The sequence below is a fragment of the Chamaea fasciata genome, unplaced genomic scaffold (assembly GCF_029207755.1).
Source record: "Chamaea fasciata isolate MVZ Bird 193981 ecotype frontalis unplaced genomic scaffold, bChaFas1.0.hap1 SCAF_18, whole genome shotgun sequence".
Taxonomy (NCBI): domain Eukaryota; kingdom Metazoa; phylum Chordata; class Aves; order Passeriformes; family Sylviidae; genus Chamaea; species Chamaea fasciata.
Genome location: NW_027094103.1, coordinates 8,240,857 through 8,263,107, shown reverse-complemented (window position 1 = coordinate 8,263,107; position 22,251 = coordinate 8,240,857). Strand labels below are relative to the sequence as shown.

The 22,251-nt window shown below is 41.8% G+C and overlaps 1 long non-coding RNA gene across 1 annotated transcript; it reads right to left on the bottom strand.

Moving 5' to 3' along the window:
• Positions 1–7,769: 7,769 nt before the first annotated feature.
• On the bottom strand, positions 7,770–20,797 carry LOC136298904 (uncharacterized). The gene is made up of 3 exons (XR_010723410.1): positions 20,084–20,797; positions 9,807–9,918; positions 7,770–8,365 (listed from the first exon to the last, which is right to left on the bottom strand). It is a non-coding gene; the product is annotated as an uncharacterized lncRNA (long non-coding RNA).
• Positions 20,798–22,251: the final 1,454 nt, after the last annotated feature.

The window sequence follows — 22,251 nt, the reverse complement described above, 5'->3', positions numbered from 1 at the left end:
CCCTTTTCTCACACGGCATTTGAAACTCTTCAACTTGTACATTCCTGAATATGTGAGATAAAAACAAATCATTGCAGGATGAGCCTTGGCTCCCTAAGCCTCCCCAAACAGAAATGAAATGGATAGAAGCAAAAAGAAGGAGATATTTCCCAGGTGGATTGGGTGGAGCCACATATTTGTTGCAGATGCTGTATGTATCATCATATTCCTCTACTCTTGGCTTGTTTTTAATTGTTCTTTTGAAATATTGCTACATACCTAAATTGTGGGACTGTTTAATCGAGCAAGGCGGTAAATGGCAGTCATTCCTGGAAGAAAGTAGTAGATAAATAGCAGCAAAAATAAAATAAAACTGAATATCAGCAAGTAAAGCAAGGATTTCTGAAATTTCTTACAGTGATAAATCAATGGCAAGCTCTTTCATATCCAAAGAAGGGTAAGTCATGGAAATTAGGAGCAGCCTGTTACCTTTTCTTGGACTTAAGGGATGATCTACCTTTAGGTATTAGACATTATCCAGGTGTTCAGGATAATTCAACCCTTTAGCCTTAGGACAGAGACAGTTTGCTGTCCCCTCACCCCTGAGCACAGTGATAGGGATATCCCTTCCCTACAGGGAACTGAACTGAGGCAGGGAGCTCATCCCATTTAGCAAAGGAGAGTCAGGAGGTGTCTGGAACCACCTGGGTACATTAATAACGTCTCAGTTTAAAACAAAACAAACAAACAAAGAGATTAATTCCATCCTGTCTGCTGTGCCCTACATCAGTGCTAAAACTGCTGTGTCCTCACTGTACTCCGCATATCCAACCTGAAACACACCTCCAGGGAAATTAAGGGCAGGTGTTTAGAGCACAGCCAGAGCTTCTTGGTGGACTTCATAGAGACGGGAAGAACATTCCACTGTACTTCTGTTGGATGCATAGAAATTGATGCAGTGATTCTGAAATTTTTAAGCCTAGAAGAAAATATAATCCTCCAGTCTGACCTCCTGAATCACATGAGATCGCCCACAGGCTGTGGGTGCTGTCTGATGCTGGAGGAGTGTAACAAATCTCTGATTTTACCCCACTCTAGACCATCGTTGGTGGAACTGAAATGGAAACCCCTGAACTTTGCCAGATGTGGAATAGAAAACTGTTTTCTGGCTGGGGTAGGCAAAACTGCATTAAGCTAAGCTACAGATGAAATTATTGTTATATTAATTGTGAGGGCTGCTATGACAACAGATGAATGCTGCAGGTAATTTAATTACATTTCTGTCAGCCCCTGTGTCTTTCAGGAGACAGTGCGGAAGCCAGCAGCATTTTCTTTTAATATTGCAGGTGGCACAGAAAATGTCAAATTCTCCTCCAGAGGGACTAATGAGAGCGTTTCACTTGAGTCAAAAAAAGTGATTTAGGTATCTTGAAGGGTCACTCACGGTTTTTTCTCAGCATTTCTGAATCCATGAGCATTCCCTTCACTCTGCTCACAAGGCTGTACCACACACCTAGAGCTGAATTCTGACACAAGCTTTCTGCACACCTGCCCACCCCACCAAAAAACCAGATTTGTTCACCCAGAAGTTCCCTCCATGTCCCCTTCCTGCTACTCTGGCTTTCCTGGGTGTTTTTGGAAACTACCACTCACTTGGCTGCATTAATGGGAAAAAGCATCGAGGGATGGAGGTGAGAAAATTCCCTTTTTTCCTCTCATCATGAGCTGTGCAGCAGGGAGAGGGAAACAATTGCTTTAAAGACAAGGTATTGGCTTACAGAACAGAGGGAAGTTAATAGATATTGACTCCCACTTGCTTCAAGAAGGGTCACACAGTGTAGGATTATGTTGCACAGCCTCTGAGGGTTGGGGGTAGGGAATTCTTGCCACAAGGAGCAAAATTTAAAATATTGTTAGGTGTGTGTCGTTCCCTCATGCTGAGGGACAGTATTTTCTTATTCAAAACTCCTAATTTCTGTAAAGCTGGGTGAAAACCTGCACTGATGGGCTGCATTGACTTCAGTGGGTGCTGTGGGAGCTCAGCATGACTGGAGAGGTGATCTGTGTCTTACCAAGGCTGGACCCAAGATCATTCAAATAATCTTATAATTTACATTAATTAAAGTAGGAGCATGGCAATTATCTATTGCTTATCTTAGGAAACTATCTGAGGAGCAATCCTTCCATACCAGGGTATACACTCAGTTGCCATGTAATTAAGTCATGGCTACAGAAGCACTGAACAAATGTGCAACAAGATTCAGATAATACCTTAATGTGATAAGAAACACCCAGGCATTTAGCTGGCATTGAGGAAATTAGCCACACCAAATTAGATATCAATGAACACATTTGCTACCATGTCAGTTACCATCCTGAGTATAAATTGAAACCTAATCAATTATTTCTACAGAGCTCTTGCATAAACTCAGATTAGGAATAGAAAAAATACTTTTATTTTATAATGTTATAAATGTTATTCTATAAGTATGTGTTTTGTGACACTGACAAAGATGGTATGACATCACTGCCTTCTCCCCTGTCCTTCCCTGGAATGAAGAAAGGTGGAATAACAGCAAGATACTGTTTAAAGTCCACACTGAAGGTAGTTGACAAAACTTGGGACACCTAGACTTTTTCTCATCTCCTGAATACCTTTGGGCTTTGATTTCTCCTTTGGCATGTGGAGGTTATGTTACTTCCATTGCGAGGAGCTCTGAAATTCCTCTTGATGGAAAACTCTACCATTGACAAGGATGCACCCAAAGCTGCCCACAGGCTTTCCTCATCACCTTCCTCTCAACATACTCGAGGGAGAATTTCTTGGAAATTCTAATAAAAGCTGGTATTGCCCAGTGGCTCCATCCTGAGGTAAAGAGGGGAGTCTCCTGAGGGATGCATTCCAGGATCATAAGCTCAATTCCATGCACGTTGCAGTCCTTTACAATTACACAGAAATGTCTAACCCACTAGATTTTTCCATATGCATCTTCCCTCAAACACAGTGTGCTCCATGTCCATCGGATTATCTCCTAGCATCCCCACAAGACCAGGAGCCATTTCCAGACAAATTTCTCAAAAATGCAAAAATTGCCTTTTAACATCCTACCACCACCTCCCTCTCTGTGAGGCACAGCCTCTCACTCTGCCTGTCAGGTCTTACATGATTATTCACAGTGCCTTTATTCATCCTTCAGAGGTAACTGTCTGGCATCTTCCAACCACCAATTTCTCTCAGGGTCTGTATTTTTCTCCGATGAAAAGGAAATATTTTGGTATGTGCATCCAGCCTTGCTGCTCAGACAGTTTAATGAATACATCAATAAAGCACCGACCAGAGGAGGAGAGGGAGGTTGCACAGTCATTAGGATCCATCATTAGCATTTTGCACACCACCACAAGCTTTTGTGCATGAGCAATTAATGCAGCAATAAATACCACAATGAGTTGCAGAAACCTCATTGAGGCTGGGAAGTGTAAACAGTGCCCTCCACTTAAAATAATTGTGAGAAGCATTTAAGAACCTTCACGGAAGGGAACAGCTGAGGCTTCTGATGAAGGCACAAAAATCCACCCCCAGACATGATGGAGAAACCTTCCACCATCTTAGAAAGAAGATATCTGAGTCAGAACAAATGCTGTCCACATATCAGACACTGAAACAAATACCTGGAGCATCCTTCCAGATGCATAAGCTCCCAGCCCACCTAAGTGTAAATACTAGATTTAGAGAAGTGTGAACATGGAGTTTAATCCAGTCAATTTATCCTCAGACATAATCTAGAGCATCAACTGATTTATTCTGGCTGCATGAAGAAAGACGAGTGATACCTGATGTGTTGGTACAAAATTCACTCGCCAAGAATTTTTGAACGCTCTTGAACAACGGGTTGAGTTTTTGCAAGAAAAATGTTTCTCTGTATTTTTGACTTGGCATTACAAATCCTAGAGCTGGATTTACTGTCCTGAAAGACCCTGGCTGGAGGTAAGTGTGATAGTAATATGGGAATGTCCTGTATGGCCAGAGATAGGGCCTGGCTCTGCAGGATCTGTCCCGTATGCAGTCAGAATCTTGGCACTCATTTCAAACCTTTGCCCTTGGGTACAATTCTTCACCCATCCATCTAAAACACCTCACAAGGTTAAGTTTGCCCAAGGAAAGCACAGGGAGAATGAGTCCTCTCCCACAGTTTGCTTGTACACACCAGTTACCAGCAACTTTGTTAATAACACATTGCTCATGCAAATTAATTCAGCTTAGAGAAACAAGTCTTGATGATTATAAAATGCTGCAATCACAGTATTGCTTCCGGCCAGCTGAGAGTAAATTCATCAAGCATTTGTTATTTAAAGCTGCTGCGGTGATAAATGCTTGCCTTCATTTCTGATCGTACACCAAGACAGAGAGAAAATGGAATACATAAAAACGACGGCACGATGGCAATCCCAACAGAAACCACCCGAAACAAAGGCGGGGAGATGGAATCTCTTCCACGAGCGGCTGAACGACGCTGATATGCCGCGTCCTCCTGTAACGAGGATCTGCTCGAACAAAAGCAACAACAAACACCGGTTTTGCTCAGACAGAAGTACTGAGTGTGCTCTTGTCGGCTGGATCTGATAAAAGCCTCATTATGCCAAGGTCAAGGACAGGGGTGCAGTGGTGTCTCTCGTGCCCAGCACTACACACGCAGCAGCTGCTGTGATTGCGGATGTTCCCTCCATGTGTGCAGAGCATATAAAGAGGATAAACTCCTCTGAGTTTTTGATAACGGCCCTGCTGCTGCTGTGGACCTTTGCTCTGTATATGACATTACAGTAAAAACAAGGGGAAAATGAATCCAGCAGTAAATACCCACAATTACACTGCACTAATTGTTTTAATGGGTTTATGTGGAGTCAACGTTTCAGGCAGTGCTGCCCATACAGAGCAAGTAATTAACTCCGTTGGTATTCAGAGTAATGGCAATTAAATACAATGAGCTGTTCTACTAATGAATGTGGTGAGAGCAGTGCAAGGCAGGGAGAGTTAGTTGTAACTTTTAATTCGATGAGCTCTGCCCAGCTGCCTCCTGGCAAGTGGCTGATGGCAAGTCAATCAAGCTGATGGTCACGGCCGTTTCCAAGAACATCCGAGGGTGGGGAGATTCCAGAAGATGGTCAGTGGCTGTTTTTCCACATTTGCTGTCAGGGCTGACTTTGTCCTGTGGCAGCCAGAGGGTGTCTCAGCAGCAGGATGCTGGTAGCAGCAGCAGCACTGACCTGTGGCTGATTGGCTTTGTGAGAGTCTTTCCTATAGATGAGACAGTAAACGTGTCTTTGTGCAGCGTGGGGGTGTTCGGCATCCTCTAACAGGTCCCCTGGGCAATGCTTTATCATTTCCACCTGCACTGTCCCTGGGCAGGGAGGAAATGCTCCTCTTGAGTGGGTTGGCATGTCAGAGTGTCCTGGTCCCAGGTGGAGGGAAAAGAGAAGATCTAAGGACAAGAGGAAGCAGAAAACCCTTGGACATAATCCTTTTGGCAAGCTGTGTTTGCCAGATCACTGTTGTCATTTATTCTAGGAAACATCTTAGAAAAAGGAGCTGAGTTCCCATCTACGGCTCTATAAGGAAATTATAAACCAGATATCTATTTTTTCATTAAAATTAAATAATTGAATCTGTCCAGATTCGTGTACTTTCCCCCCATGAGATATCCAGGAGAATTAAGTTTCAATTGACTTTCCAGACCTTGGTTATCATAGGAAGCTTTTAAAAAATCAGGACGTTTGGCAATTTGAAATTCTAATAGGTTTCAGTCAATATGTTTACTATTGCTAGACAGGCGTCTTTGTCCCCTGGGTGTTTAATGCCTCAATAAGTAATTGGTCCTTTCATCTTTTATAGGCACAGAGTGAAGAGTTTATGGCTCATATAGTGAATTGTCAATACAAAGGATCTTTTCACCAGTTTTAAATAACCCAGCTCCCAGCTCCATTAAATCCTGTTTAAAATTCCCCCCTCCCTCCACACACCCACCACTAGCCTTGAAGCACTTCTTCCCCCCATGATTTTCAGTGGCATCCCTAAAGTAGCTCCGCTTCACTCTCCAAGCTCAAACACAGGCAAAAAAGGGAGGTGAACATGGAGAATAAGAATCTGCCCCCTAGACACTGAAATTCCAAGGATTTCCAGGAAAATTCTGGTTATGCCTATATCCATTAGGTCTGAAATTCAATGTATCCAATACACCGATTCATACTAAGTGCAAGTATTAAACCCCCCAAAAATGTTGCCTTTTTTTTTTTTCTGAGGAAAAATTTGTCATGTTAATTTCCAAGAAGCTCAGAATTGAAAGTTACCTTATTTCTTCAAAACAGGCAGTTCCATAATGCGCTTTTCTTTCAACGAGCCAGGATTTTGTCAGAGGAACTGTTTCTCTTGGCCAGTTTCCAGTGAGGCAGGACACCAAAAAAACCTGTTTTGGTCTATGAAGCTCTAACTTGGTGTCACACACTGGCAGCACGGGTCTGAGGCAGCTCAGGTTTGCATTGAGTTTGTGTCAGCTGGTGCAAGGTGCAGGACAGATGTCACCTGTGCTGCTGCAGGGCCACCCTCACCCCTGTGCAGGAAACACCGAGCTCACAAGAGCCTTTGTGCAAGGACCAGACTCTGAGAAGAACAGACAACCTTCTATATTGTTTTTTTAACTGTCTGCCAGTTGAGGGTGTGGAGGAAGCCTAATTTCAGAACTTGCACCTGGGTTTTGGGCTGTGAAGAGCTGTGGGATGTGCAGGGTTTGATTAAACTTTCTATAATGATAGGAATAATTACTCTTATTGTGTGGGTTTTTTGTTTGTTTGTTGGGAGTTTTAAAGTCAACCATCACAAAATATCTTTTTCAAGCTAGGTTTCTAATTCAGTCAGAGCTAAAAAGGTTTGGGAAGTCACGTTTCTTGAGGCTTTCTACCCAAAGGCCTGCCACATGATTCTGGTCAGTCAATGCTGCTTCTGAACCACAGAGATTTTTCCCTGACTCAGTGCACAAGAAAATATTGAGGCTTTTCCCAATGATCTCCTCCATTATCCTTGTCTGGTGTCTCCAGAGACAATGAAACAACAGAATCTGCAGTATTGAACGAGCACCTTCTCCCAGCTCAGCTCTCCATCCCCTCAGCTCCATTTATCACTCACCCTGTGGTCTGTAGGGTGGAGCAGCTGCAATATTGGATCAGCAAACTTCCTGTGAGTATTCCTTGGAGCTGTGCTGCAACCTCTTATATTTAGTGGGTGTGCTGTCAGTGTGACACAGAGCAGTTTGTCACTGGAGGTGACTTAGGAGGCTGGACATTCATGCTGAGGTCTGTAGCCAGAGGAGAAAGCAGTGTGTAATCAAGGACAAACGCAGGTAAACTGAATTTACCCACTTGCAGTACAGGAAATGTGGAGCTTTCCTCTCTATATATGTCAGAGTTGGAGTTTCACAGTCTTTGTCAGAGCTGAAGTTTCAGTCTTTTTCTTTTCCACTATGCCAATACAGATGAAGAAATCTTCCCAGATTCAGACCAGAATCCTTCACTGCTGTTAATTGCTCACTTTTATTGCATATGCTGTTATTGAATTTAATTAAACTTGGCCCACAAGCTTTGCATGTGCTATAATGAATAATAGTTAACAGTCCATTTCTCATTACTTTTCAGTCAAAGGATGCCTTAATGCTCTACAAAACATACTGCAGGTAGGTGAGTGCTCTTCACCCAACTGCGAAAGAGTCACCTCAAGGTGCCTGGTAGCAAATCTTCAGCAATGCAAAGAAGCTCCCCCTCACCCCAGACCTGACTATGCAGGCACCAAGTGCACTGAAATGGCCCTCGACTGGGGATTAGTAGAGGCTGTACTGATTGATATCACAATCTGGCAAACTGCTTGCAGAAACAGATTTGTGTTCTGTGAATGGAGAAATAACTCAGCGTTACTTTTCCTTATCGAATGGCAGCGTGTCCTCTTGGCAGTGAGAGATCAAATGCATCTACAAGTAGCAACTATCTTATCCCTTAGTCTGTTAAGCCAGTCAAAATCAGAGCCCAAGCCGATCAGGATGAAAAAGGCCTTCTCTTCAGTTAGTCATCTTTTTCAGTCCATATTTGCTCACTCCTCAGAGGAATGAAAAGAATACAAAACAACTTCCAAAGGAACAGTCCTTGTATCAGCTAAAATATTACAACAAGATGTTTAGAAACCTTGCTAGGTATTTTGCCATCTGGTGACCCTGCTCTGGCACTGTGGCAGTTCTTGCTCTCTGTTTTCTGAGCAGCCACATTGTGTTTACCCTCATGGGCTCCGGCTGCTCATGGTACTACAATCCTGCAGCAATTTCCTGTGGCTTGGCATGAGAAATGTCTTCTCCTAGGATCAGACAAGGCAAAATTAATTAATAGATAAGGGTCCTCACAGTGGCAACTGATTTGCTTTCTTATCCAAAAAAGCATTGCAGATTAAAAGCTGGCACTAAACAACTCACAGAAAACTGGAACTGCTGGAGAAGTGGACGCTTTCACCCTTTGCAGATTAGGGAGATCCTCACCTGCAATCAGGATTGCAAAATTCCCCAGTCCAGCCTGGCCACTAATCACTCCTTTTGCTTCATTCAAAGAAGCACAAAGGGAAAATTTCCTCCCCTGATCAGAAATGTGGAGAAGGCAATCATTGGCATTTGCATTCAATCAGATGTTTGTTCCCAGTGATAGAAGAGCATGAAGACTGCTTCAAAAGCACCAAGAAAGTGCTATGCCATTTGACTAATTAAACCCACCCTTCTGCTCTAAAATTGATGAATAACGACACAACTTGACTCATAATCCCTTTGTCTTCTATTATTTACTCTTTTTTAACAGTGATTTATGGGAAGGTAGTGCTTTCATTATTCTTGTTAATTACCTCTGTTCTCTACTTCAGCTTGTAGAATGTAATTGCCTGAAACATAAATCTAGTCTTGCCACCTATGTTCACACCTCATTAATATTATTCCGGCCATTCCTATAAAATCTTCATAAAACATAATTATACGTGTGCCATTAAGTGCCATGTTGTGTTGAAGATGCACTAAGCATTTTCTGAGGACTAAACTGGTCTGTGTATTAAACCTCCTTGTTTGTGCTATGTGCTTATGTTTCCCTAAGGACAAAAACCCCAAACAACATTAATTGGTCAGTGACTGTAGATCCAGCTAACAGCCCTCCATGAGCCCAAGCCCTGCTATGTGGCTGCTGACACTTCTGCAAAGGGGAAGCAGAGGCAGCTCGATGAACAATGAGCTCTCCTTCACTACCCACCCCTGGAAACTGTAATTTCATTGGATTCAACAATTACTAGGCAAGAGGGTAGCAGACAAATGCAGCAGCTACTCACTCGAGTGATTATCAAGTTTCTTTCTGTGTGTAGGTAATCCCCAAACAAATTATTTTCATCCTCTCTGCACCTGATACTTTGAGTCAGACAAACAGTGAATCACAGAGAGCAGACACCTTCGCGGGGCTGGGTTTTTTTCCCATTGTAATTTTTAGTATTGCTTATGATTATATGTAAGGAAAGATCTATTAGAAGGAGAGGAAATGCGTTATCCCCCAGTTTGTTGTTGACATGATATTAACTCACTATTTGTCAGGTTTCTGGTAGCGAACAAGTTTATAGGCAGCACTTTATTTCTCCAACAAAACTCTTGTCTATAAGAACAGCAGTAACACCCCAGCTGAGCCTACTGAGAAACATCTTTATTATCTCTCTCAACGACAAAACCAACCAAAAAACCCCAATTCATTTCTTGCAGGTCCATCTACTGCATTATTACCTGTGTGCGCATTTGGAGGTGCTGGATCAGCTAATGGAAGCCCTTCAGCCAACAGCTATTATCCAGTGTATTTCCATTAACTTCTATCCCCCACAACCACAGAAAGGACAGCCTATAAAACATTGCAATTGCATTTACAATTGTTAATTACTGTAAATTCCGTGTTTGAGATAAGATCATTTGCTCTCTCCAGGTTTTCTACCTGATGGATCGTGGCTATTGCAGCTTTTAGTTTTGTTTGCAGTGAGGTCCTGCCTTACACCAGCGTGCAAGATCCACATCAGACCACTCCATGACAGCCCTGTCAGGGCCAGAACTCTGAAAACTCAAAAAGCAATGCAGATCTGGGAGGCACGGGCCAAAGAGAAGCAACAGGGTGAAGTCTGATAAATGAAGTCAAGATATTTTCTCTGTCTTTTCCCGTTCTTTTATTGGCTGCAAGGAAAAATATTTCCCGAGTGAGCCCACCTGGGGTAATGGCATTCTCAGTAATGCATTTTATCTGAGGAAAGCTTTGTAACTTGGTTACTATGGTGGGGAGAAGCATGGAACAGGATAAGAAATATGAGTCTTTAAATCAATTTTGTAGATCCATGCCAGACTGGGGCAGGGGGCATGAAAGAGGTGAGTCAAAGGCCGTACTCACCACCAGTTACAGTTCCCAGAATTAGGCAGCCTAATTCCCCCCCCCCCCCCCCCAGAAACATTTATTTCTTCAAATTAAGTCTATCTGATACAAGCCATGTATCCTGCCTCCTGACCTCCCCACCAACACTGGTTTGGAATTCAAGTGTCCAGTGTGGATGGTCAGCGAGGAAGGTTGCACCACCAGGGGCTCCTTACAGTCAGACACTGAATATATTTTCATGCCAAGCAGGTCCCTCTGCAAATGATTTAATTAAAACTTCTGAATTAATAAGCTTATCCTTCATTAGTAGTCAGAGTAATAAAAGCAGCATGGAACTTCTCTTTAATGAAACAAAACATACCTAAGAAGCAAAAAGGAATGTGAAGAAGCATCTGTAACACTGTGAGCTGCATTTGCTGCTGTTGGTTCATCAATGTAATGACTATCAGGCAACTGCTGGGTGTGTTTTAGGGGAGGGAAGAAAGATTGAACAAAGGAGTGTGTGTCAGAAATAGTGGAATCAGCTTTGGAGGTTAAAAACACAGGGATGACAGGAGAACACAGATCTGATATTGCTCAGTGCTCTTATGAACCAGAGCACCTCAGGTATGCAGAGGTGATTGGTGTAAGGCACCTGATCATTTACCAGGAGTGCAGTGGAGAAGATTGGCTAAAATCTCTTCTCCCTTTGTCTTGGTGAAGAAAAATCATAAAAACACGGAGATCCCCAGACACGGCAGATACTGAGACCAGATCACAAGTTTGTGCATCAGACTCATCTTTAATTCTGGATGCATCATGCACCACTTAATGCCTTTTGTCTTTTCTTAAAGTTTTCTGTTGTTTCATAGTTTTGCCTAAGTTTTACAATCTTCTGTTCCAAACCCAATGTGATTGTATCTCCTGCACAGCTGGGGGTTCCTGAAACTAGTTTTCTAAAGAAAATGTATTTTCTATCCATTGCCTCCATGAGCCTCCCTACTGAGAAGAGTTTATGCTTAGCTACACTAAGGATGTAATAAATGCAAAAGAAAAGGAGGTAAAGCGAGGATTTAAAGACCTGTATCAAATTTTATCACTGGAAGGTCTGGCAACGAACACAATCCTATTTTTTTTCCGTTTAGCTCATTTTGGAGTTCATTTTTTTCACAGAAATCTCCACATGCACCTAAGGGATATTTTTTGTTTTTATTTAACGTACCTAAATGGGTGAACTGGTCAGACTCTAATTGTGTCTGAAAGGCTGCAGCTGACACACACTGGAGACTTAATTATGTAGTGTGTGGCTCCATCTGTCAGCTGCAATATCTTTTGTTACCAAGAATCAGGCTGCCATAGAAGATGACGTGACAGATTCAATTTGCTTTCACAAGGATAAGAGTTATGTGGGCATTTGAATGATGCTGGAAAAGAGAACTACATTTACACTCCTTGTGTAGAAATTGAAACGCTATTTACAGCAGAGTTAGTCCAAAATATGAAGCTAAGATTGAATGGGTGGCAGTCAGTGCGAAGCTGAAAACCAGGAAACAATTCATTAAAATATCATTAAATGGAGGATAGACTTCAACAAAACTGCCTGAGTAAAAATGCACCCATCCACATGCAGAAAAATTCTGAAGAGTGCTTTTGTGTTAAATTACTGTAAACAGCAATTGTACTAAAAATTCAAGCGCTTCTACAGGAAATTTGAGAGCAAAATACAAAGATCATGAAATTCCATTTGGGAGGGAGAGGGGATACAGTTTACCCTTAGAATAGAGATTTTGACCTTTTTCAATCTATTTATTATAAATATTTTTCTAGGCTGATGCAGATTACTGTGAAACTCTTTAGACATGATGGCTGCAAGGTTGTCTTTCCTTTCTGCCTTTACAGACAGCTCACAGATCATATAGTGAGGTACACATAATTTTTTTTCACAATTTTCCTTAACATACACCTCTCCCATTTCAGTTTGTGAAGCCCAAAGAGACAGAGCAACCAATGGCAACATGATGGCATATTTACAAAAAAAAATATTAAAGAGTGAAAAGTATACTATAAGGGATTTGGTTATTTGCTCTAAAATGAAACCTTGTTAATTAGCAAATGTTTTTCACAACTGATTTAATTTGAAATTGGAGAGGACTCCTTTCATTTGCTTATAGGCTGCCATATATTTCAGCTGATGAACAACAACATTATTTTTAGCAAGCTATACATTCATCACAGAGCGATGCATCTGGCAGTCTAACCTGCCATTAAGTCAGTAGGCAATAAACAGTTTTGAAAAACTCCCTATATTTATCAGCTTTGAATTCAACGGTTGCCCAATTACCCCTAAAATTGTTATAATCTTAGTTTTAGGTGCAAAGCTTTTATTGAAAATCTACTCGTTATCTTCTGTAAATGTTAGTCATAAACAACACCAGTAAATCATAAAAATATAACAGCTTGTGATTAATCTGGAAAGAGTCTTATATTCAGTTCTAAATATTCTCTCATCCCAGCACCCGACTAGGACTGATAATTGAATTAGCTTACTTAGTGTGAGGTTTGTTGCAAGCTTGTTTGTAAACCTCCCTGGAATTTCTACTTTAGCATCCTGGCAGAAGTGTGAAAATTCAAATTCCAAACCAGATTTTCTGAAAATGGCACCAGTTTGTGAGGATCTTACAGAATCCTGTAAGCTGTCTTCACTCTCTTGAGCATGCCCCTAACACTCGTGTCGGACTCTATGTCTATGCAGGTTTTACTTCCCAAAGGCCAAAGTAACCTGAGGCCAAGCAAACTGTGATTTCTCCAAAACTCATCCTATGTGGAGCCCACCCATTCTGATCAAACAACCTCTTACCCTACTCTGTGTTTAGGTTTTCAATGTGCACTACAGCCATGAAGCAAACAGGAGACACAAGCACAGGGGCTGGGCACAAGGACAATGTACTGGGCTGGTGACAGCTGCAGCTCAGAGCCAGGATGAGTAAAGCTGTGACTTTCTGGACTCCACCAAGCATATGTGGATGAATTTTCCATACTAATTTGTACTTTGCAGCCACTGAAATACACTCCTTCCTCTGCCACAATTAATTCACATCCACTCCCTGTTTGACAAACTGTAACTGGAGCTGAGCAAGAACTGATACTGGTTAATGAGAATTCACTCAACACTGATTGGAATATTGCTCTTGTTTGCAGCCTAACTTGAGAGCTGCCCAAGGAATGAAGCAAATGTAACCCATAAAACCAGGGCACCAGTGCTGCTGGCTAAGAAGGGAATGGCTGAAGGGAGGATGCTGCTGTAGCAGCTGCAGAAATCTGCTCCTCAGAGGTCCTGGCAGGGAGCTGCCCAGAGGGCCAGGGCTCAGGGGGCTGCTCATGGCCCTGGGCTGCTCCCAGTCCCTCCTGGCAGCCCCTGAGCCGTGCCGGGGATGAGCCATTCCCTGCAGAGGTGTGCCAGCTGACAGCCAGCCTGTGGAAGTAACACCTGCCATCTGGCTGCGACCCTGGGATGGAGGTGCTTTTTATTCCATCCCCATATTTATCTTCCCAAATGCCTCCCCTTTGCATCCTTGCCAGCAGAACCCCCCTAAGGAAACCTCAGGGCTGGTGGGGTCAGAGCAATGGGAGATGCTGGAGGATTCCAATGGGAAAAGTGGTACCTGCTCTGCAGACAGTTTTGTTTAGTAGCCACACGGGCACCTTAACACCTTCTACATGCACATAATGTTCCTTGCTTCCCAAATGTGCAAATCAAGCAGAAAAAACCTCCAGACCTTTCAATTAAATCCCATCTAACTGATACCACAGGAGGCTTTTGACCAATGCTGAGAACTGAGATATGTTTCACTTCACTAAAATGGGTAAATAGTTTCTGCTGCACACCAGAAAAATGTAGAAGACATGCAAACTTTAAACCGCCATTTGGCATTAAATACTTGTAAAAGCCTTTTTCCCTTAGATTAATATCTCACATTTATCTGCACTATACATTTTGGAGACATGGTGAAAATTGCTTATTTCTAATAAAATGTAGCAACAGTACCCTGAGGAAAAATTACTGTGTTATGAGATATTTTTCCCCTCTACCACAGCCAATTTAGTTTTCATTTAAAATTCAATAACTGCATCATACTCAGAACCTTCCATGACTGTCATAATGACTTTGAACAAAAAGTGTGCTGTAAACAAGGAAGATTAGGAAGACATTATTGAGGTAATTTCTCCCCAAGTTTCTCTCACACAGTCAGGGATGCAGAAAACGGATGCAACAGTTAGTGTGGAAATGATTTAGAAATAAGCAGGAGAAAGTAAGCACTTTGTTCTGCAGATACTTTGGTAATAAAAGCATTACTGCCCCCATTTTATTTGAGATATGTTTCACTGCTAGATGGAAGGAAACGCTTCATTGTTTTCTCACTGAAATGTTGATGTAAGTGAAGAAGACAAACAGTATAATATTGTTAGGAAAATGCTGCCTACTTGCTGTAACATCTTCTTTCCTTGTGTCTCCATAAGGGGCTCTGACATCAGCACTGGGATGAATCTGCTGGGCAGGGGCTGCTGCTCCAGCCCCTCCATCCTGCACCCTGTTGCTCTGTGTGTAGCATCATTCCAGGAGAAAATGAAAAGGGAAAAGAGTTTTCCCCTTTTCTTTTTGTCTGGTGAGGAGCTTGTACGGTCCCCTTACATTTTAAGAACCTGCTCTTCCCTTCTCTCTGAGGATGCACAAAAAAGACACCTGAGTAGCTGCCTTCTCCCCAGAGAAGAACTGAGTGCTATTATTTAACAGAAGCATACAAAGGCAGTTAAAAAAAAAAAATTCTGGTCAGATTCTTTGCCTCTGACTAATCTAATCAGTGGATTTTAAAATGCTGATAGCAATTTTCTGGGGCTTGCCAGGTAATTAAACCAGAAGACATCTCTGTAGGCCAAACCCTGAACACATTTATACCAGACAGTCTTCCTGGTGTTCTAGAGACACAGGATCATGTTAATAACATTGACTTTCTCCCCTATTCATTCATCAACATTTATATCCCAGGAACTGATAGGCCACTTGGAAGCAGAGGTAGCTTTTTACATAGCTATGGCATAGATATCTTCAAAAAATACAGGAATCTTTGGACAAATGAAGAGCAAACAAAACTTTCAAAAAGTAAAATAAGCTCCTGTAAGTGAGCAAGAAAATCCTGGTGTATTCTCTGACACACTCGGAGTAAGAACCAGCCTCTCATTGCACAGGACTGTCCTCGAATGATAATCTACTACATGGATTTTCCAATATCTGTGGTGGGGTGGTCTCCATCAGTCACCAAGAATTGGGTGTTCTGGTTCACTCTCTGTTAAGTGCAGTGCTGGATCTGTTATTTGTTATAAACACTCGTCCCTAGTCCTCAGTTTTGAGACAGGTAAGAGACAAAAGGATGGATTCTGCTTCATCCTCATGCCATGCTTTTGTGCAAGAGGAAAACAATTGTGTGAGTACTTTCCTACAGCCTGGCCACGCCATGCTGATTCAACAGTTGGGATTATGAGATAAAAGGATGCTGTTCAGACTGATTAATCAAACCCCCTTATGCTTGCCAAAGCCTAATTATTCTTTGATCTACATTAATGACTTCAGAAAGCATAGCACACCTGGTGGGAGTTCTCAATGGGGAGCATTTTAGACTAAAAAGAAAACTCCTCCCTGTGTCACAAAAACCTAATTTGCTTATATCAGTAGAATCAATTGTTTAATACCGAACTATGTCTCCCACAGGTACTGTTGGTTGTGTCGAAAGATAAAGTAGGCAGCTTTTATTTTTATTTTATCAAAATGGTATTGTTTGACAAATAGCTAACTCCATCTCAGGGTGACTTGAAAAACCACATTGTCATCACAAACTATGGCTGTCTGCAGCTTTGCATTGAACAGCCTGGCTGTAACTCACATGAGCACGGAGGCCTTATCTCATGGTTTCGGCATTCTCTGCGAGATGAGTGAGTGCCTTAAACCCCAGTTTAAAACTCAGCAAGAGATTAATTTACAATCCAGACCCAGAAGCATTCACGTGGATAAGGATGACACAGCATCACAAAAGGAAAAAAAAAAAAAAATTCTGAATAAAGCAATTCACCCCAGCTGTAATTGATTAAAAAGAATCCCAACAACAGAAATACTGAAAGCATAAGGTCTGTGCTTGTGCACTGGGAATTTACTGTCAAATGGTTCTTTATGATCATCAAACAGGGTCAACAGAAACACCTAAATACAACAGAATTTTCTCTAGCAAATCTACCTAGCTACATTAATTTCTAACAGAAATTTTAAGATAGGCATGAGTGACAGACAAACAGAGAGGTGTAGGTGAGCACCACAGACAATAACAGAACAAAGGCTTAAAGAACAGCATTTGCAACCAGAACAAGTTCTGGTAAACTGATAATGCCCACAGGGATCTTGTTTTGGCCTCCTCTATGCTGTTGAGGATAAACTTGGGAAGAAGATATCATTCACTTTACAAGAAATAAATGCTCAAATCCCAAAGCCAGGAGTACAATTTCCTGAGCATTTGTGGATGAGACCACCTTGACAACCCTCTACATTTTGAGAAGCTGATACTCCTTACTGAAAAATTTAACAAAGGAAACGAAGAACAAAGTCCTCATACCAAAATTAAGTGCATCCAAACAGGTGTTGTCGATGCAAAACTCAGAGGAAGCAAAGAAACCAACAATCTGGTGTTTCCCTGGGTACATGAATATTTGAGAGGCCTGGAATAAATCAGTGCTGGAGTTGTGCAACAAAATGACAGGCATGAGTTGTGTTTGCCAGATATTCTTGGAACATACCAGTTTCACAGCATCACACGGAGAAGAGAAGCAAATCTGTGTGGTACCAACTGTCCAACAAACCAGAACATATCCTCCAAGGTTCTTGCACTTTATTTTAGGCCCTTTGAATTTTAATGCCCTGGGCACAACCTGTTCAAAGTACTCATGGGCCACACTCTGTGGCTGTAGGGCAGCACATGGCTGGGAGAAAATCCAGCATCTGGAGGAGATGTTTGTTATAAACCTAATGCCTTGGGATGGCTGTCCAGTTACAGCTCCAGGTTGTGAAGGTCCATCCTTTCTTGTTCTCCTTCTTCAGTCCTCTGTTATTTATGCTTTTGGGCCTGAAAGTTGTCCTTGGTCTTCAGCAGAAAAAGGATTTGTTTTGCCTACCTACTCTGTGAAGAGAGCTAGATAACACTTAGTATGAGGCTCAGAACTACAGCCCTAGGCAGCACAGAATCTGAAAAACATGAAAGTTCAGACTTAAAGCAACAAACCAACAGTTTTCATCCACAGCCAGGAGGTTTCCAAGTACCTGCACAATCCATATTGCATGGAACATCCACGAGCCTCACCCTGCCAGCCCAATCTGGGGGACCAGGGCTTTAGGTGATAACCATCTGTCAACAGGGCTACGCTTGTAAGAGCAGACATTCCTGCCCTGTTATGTTTGCTTTGTACTATCATTTTCTTCTCATCAAGAAACAAACTCAATTATACTTTTCCCTGCTCCAGGCATAACTAATCAGCAGGCAACTCCCTCAGTAAGCCCAGCCATTTCCAACACCTCCTCACACACGCAGATATCTCAAATATGAAGTGTTACTTCTCTACCCCTCAAGGGGTGCAGGCACAGTCATTAATCTTTCTTTCATCTCACAGAATGCTAATAAAACAATCACCTCCCTATCCCTGAATTGGGTAGGTCCTAATTAACATGCTAATTGGGCAGATCTTCCCTAATGACTCCCAAACCTCAGCAGTAATATGTTATTTAGATAGAAAAGAGTTATCTAAAAGATAGGTAGAATTAAAAAACTGGCAAGACAGAGCAGAGTTTGGATAGGCAAAATACTGAAACAGACATTTCTGCTGTGAAAATTAAAATTCTCCACCTGTCTATGCTACAGATCACAGACCCAGCATCTTGAAATGTTCAGAGCAAGAATTATTTTGGAGGTAATATACAGCCGTAGTAAAGAATATTATTCATGCAGTGAGAAAAACCATACGAGTAACAGTGACATTTAAAAATATATTATTAAATCTGTTCATTTTAATATCTAAATAAATATGGCTTTTATTATCTGACACATAAATGTACAAGTTGCCTTGCAAACCCAGCAATGCCAGGAGCTCTGGCATTTTGTATTCAAGAACAACTTCAAGGTGGATAGTTCAAGTTTTAATGGAATTAGTCCACTGGGGCTGGTATTGTGTTTATGCAGTTAGAGGCTCAATATAATCAAATTTCTCAAAGAGAGCATTTGCTCCCTTCAGAAGATAGGACTCAATAATAATTTAAATCCCCCGTTAAGCTAAAATGAAAATATTGGCAGATGCCATAAAAGTCATTGTTCTGATGGTTTCTTTCATGCACGCCTCGTAGGTAAAAGCTGAGTCCTTCCAGTAAGAAATTAGGTTTGAATATTATGAAAGAAAACCTTTGATGTGTGTGGCTTGAAACATCCACTGCAGGAGTCCCTGTAAACCTGGCCTTGTCCTGCTGCAGCTGAAAAGCAGCATTTCTGTACATGCCACCCGTGCAGCCAGGGCAGCCTCACACCCTAGGCTTGGTAAACTCTGCGTGTCAGGATCACATAAGAGCGGCTCACCTTGGTCCAGGCAACTGAGACAAACCTGAAACTTGGGCCCTAAACTGGAAAACCTCAGAGGAAAACAGGGTTTTTTTCTTTCCTTTTGCTTTTCGAGCACCAAAAATAAGAAATACTGGCACTGGGACACCATGATATTTTTTGTACAACTTTTTGGACTTTAGTTCCATTAAAAAAGCCATGAAAAGTAGTCAAAACATTTCACTGAGATATTTTGTTTTCTCATGCAGAACAGTTTTTCATTAAAAGATTTTTCTATAAACTACAAAATGAAATGGTTTTGTCCTGTGTTCTGCTATTCATTCCAGTTTTGATTTTTATAACCCTTGTTCATAAAAACAAGATTCTTTCCTCTCCCCCTCCTCATTTTACAATGTCTAAAAGTAAAAAATAATGTCTCTAACTATTCATATGTTTTTTCTGCATATGAAATAGTGACAGACGATGTAATTGTCGTTACCCATGGCTGGTACAAAGCAAGAAAAAAATGAGTACAGCTGAGCCTTTAAGAGTTCAGGCCCTGTTTTTCATCATTGCAAATCTCCTCTCACTTCTGAAGGCCCATTTGATAAAGAAGTTGCTGGTTTCATTTACTAGCAACTGCAGTACAAATAGTGGCTTCAGGTGTATCATCAAAAGTCCTGTTAGGGGGTCAACACCCTGCCCCACTAAAGTCAACAAAGCATTGATTTAAGCAAAGCCCCTGAGTCCCTCTGGCACCACACTGCTGCTTTTGCCTTCACAGGAGGCAGTTTATAACACACATTTAGATAAAATACAGAACAAGAGGTATCAGTCTGAACAGACAAGTCAGCCCCAGTAATAGAAAATACAGCCTAAAAGAAGCCTATCCCTTTTTAATGTATGCACTACTGAAGTGCACAGGGTCACAAAAACACATCGCTTTTCACGCCCATTGTTTTGGACAGTATCAGGTGTTTCTAAAGAAAACAAAGAGCTGTTGACAGAAAACAACATTACAGTGAAATTACTGCAGCGTGTCTGGGGCTCACCTGTGTTTCTTGTTGGTGTTATGTGACATCAGGGGGCAGGACAATCCTTGGGTCAAAACTGCTGAGTTCCAGACCAGGCTTTCATTCCACAGGAAGGTCATATGGAACATTCTCAGCCCTGCCTGATCAACTTGTTCTTCTGAGCACACAAAGCTCTTCTACAGCACCATTAAAAAGCACCTGCTCGTGGCATCTTCATTCATCAGCAGATAAGGGTCCCGCCAGTGGTGGCAATCCTGGATGGTATTTACAAAAAAAGAAGTCTCCTGCCTGAATGAATTTATAAAGCTAATTCATGCTCCACGCAGGCAATCAGGCATTGGGTGTTTTGCCATGTGATTGGATAGGAACAAGGGACAGCTTTGCACCTGTAGTTATTTCTCTAAAAATACCTGTAAATGCATAGATTTTTTTTTTCCTGCTATAGAACCTCTTCAGAAGACAGCACTAGTATTTCTGTGTACCACACTATGGCAGTGCACTGCAGAAGCTGGGCTTGAAGGAAAGGCAGGCGTGGAAAAAGCCTTTCAGACAGAGGCTCTAAAAGCCAAAGAGCTTTGAGGTGAGGTATCTTGCAGGGTGTGTTTTTCTGACAGAAACACATTTCCCTCAGCTGTATTCACATCTTCTGCAGGCTCACATCATGGTTCAGTGATATAATTTATCCATCTTAGACCAAACCTGCTGCAGCTGTTAGACACAGAGCACTGACCCACTATGAATTTCCTCTGCTGATTCATATTTTTCAGGAAAAGAGTTGACAGGTTCAGTTTTCACTGTCAGGATCATGTACCAGCTGTCTGAAGCACTTTAACATTTATGGAGATCCCATATCCTCTTCAGCTACCAGAAAAGAAACATAAGCTCCCTTTACCTAATTCACTAGAGATGCAATTGCATGTCGGTGCTTGATCTGGTTCAAATCCATGGGGCTAGATGGTCCCATAAGAGCATGCATTTGGCATAAAGACTGAAGAATAACCCTCTCAGCCTTTGCTGGAACAGTTCCAGCTTGTATTGCCCCAGGGCAAAGCCTCTGGTCTAAGCAGGGGCAGGGGAGAGCTCAGGGTGGCAGCAAAAGCCCCTCTTTGAGATGTGGAGCCTAAATCATGGTGAATAGATCTGACCTGAAACTCGAAGCAGCTGCAGGCTTTGCTAAGGTTGGACCAGTTACATGAATTCACTTTAGGTAATGTGGACTGTGAAATTTTTGAAAGGGTCTTTTTGAAAACATACCCTTTTCCTCTTTGTTTCAGAATTGCTTTTCTCCCTTTTGTCATCTTTTAGTGTTTTTCAGAAACCAGCTTTAACCTTTTAACCAGCTTTATAACCTTTTCTAAACAACTAAAAAACACCCCATGTAAAACATCTCCTGATGAGACCTGGGTCATGATGCCACCCCTGCTCAACTGAAGGTGAAATGGTTCTAAGCGAGCTCCAAGAGAACTCAAAAGAGAAGAGACTGTTGAGCCAGCTGAGGGTCTAACCTTGGTCTTCCTGAGATGACCTGTTGATTGAAGTTGCTTTGTGGAGTGTAATAGATCCGTGGGTTTTGAAAATTCACTGAAGGATGTGTGGGCTGAAAGCATTGCAGCTACGTAAATGGAAATTTTCTTTCTAAAGAGTGAAATATGCAGATTTTGCTCATTGCTTCCACATAAGCGAGTGACCAAATGAAGAGAAAACTGATCAAGAAAAATGTATGCATAATAAAAATGTGTACATGCTTCATCTAAAATTCATTGCCTCCAAAGCCTCACCATATAATTACTTAATCTTGAGCAGCTGCATGCACAATAAAATTTGCTTGCACTAGGTCTGAACAGAATTAATTTTTCCTGAGGATTGTAACATAACCAATACCCTGCAACTGTTCAGCAAGTGGCAACTGAAGACAGCACTGAAGTAACTTGAATTAAAAAGAACCTGCTCCAACCAGATTGATTCTGAGCTGACATTTGTTGGGTTTAATCATGTACTTCATTGTATAGCAGCAGGAGCCTGAAGAAAAAAGCAGAGCTACTGCACACAAAAGTTTATTAATGAATCAGATCTGATCCCTGCCTTGCTCTGCTCAACAAACACGAGAGGTTTTATGTCACAGCTGAAATATTTCATTCCTGCTGTGAGCTCAGGAAATTTGGGCCCTAGGCAGGAGATTTCAGACA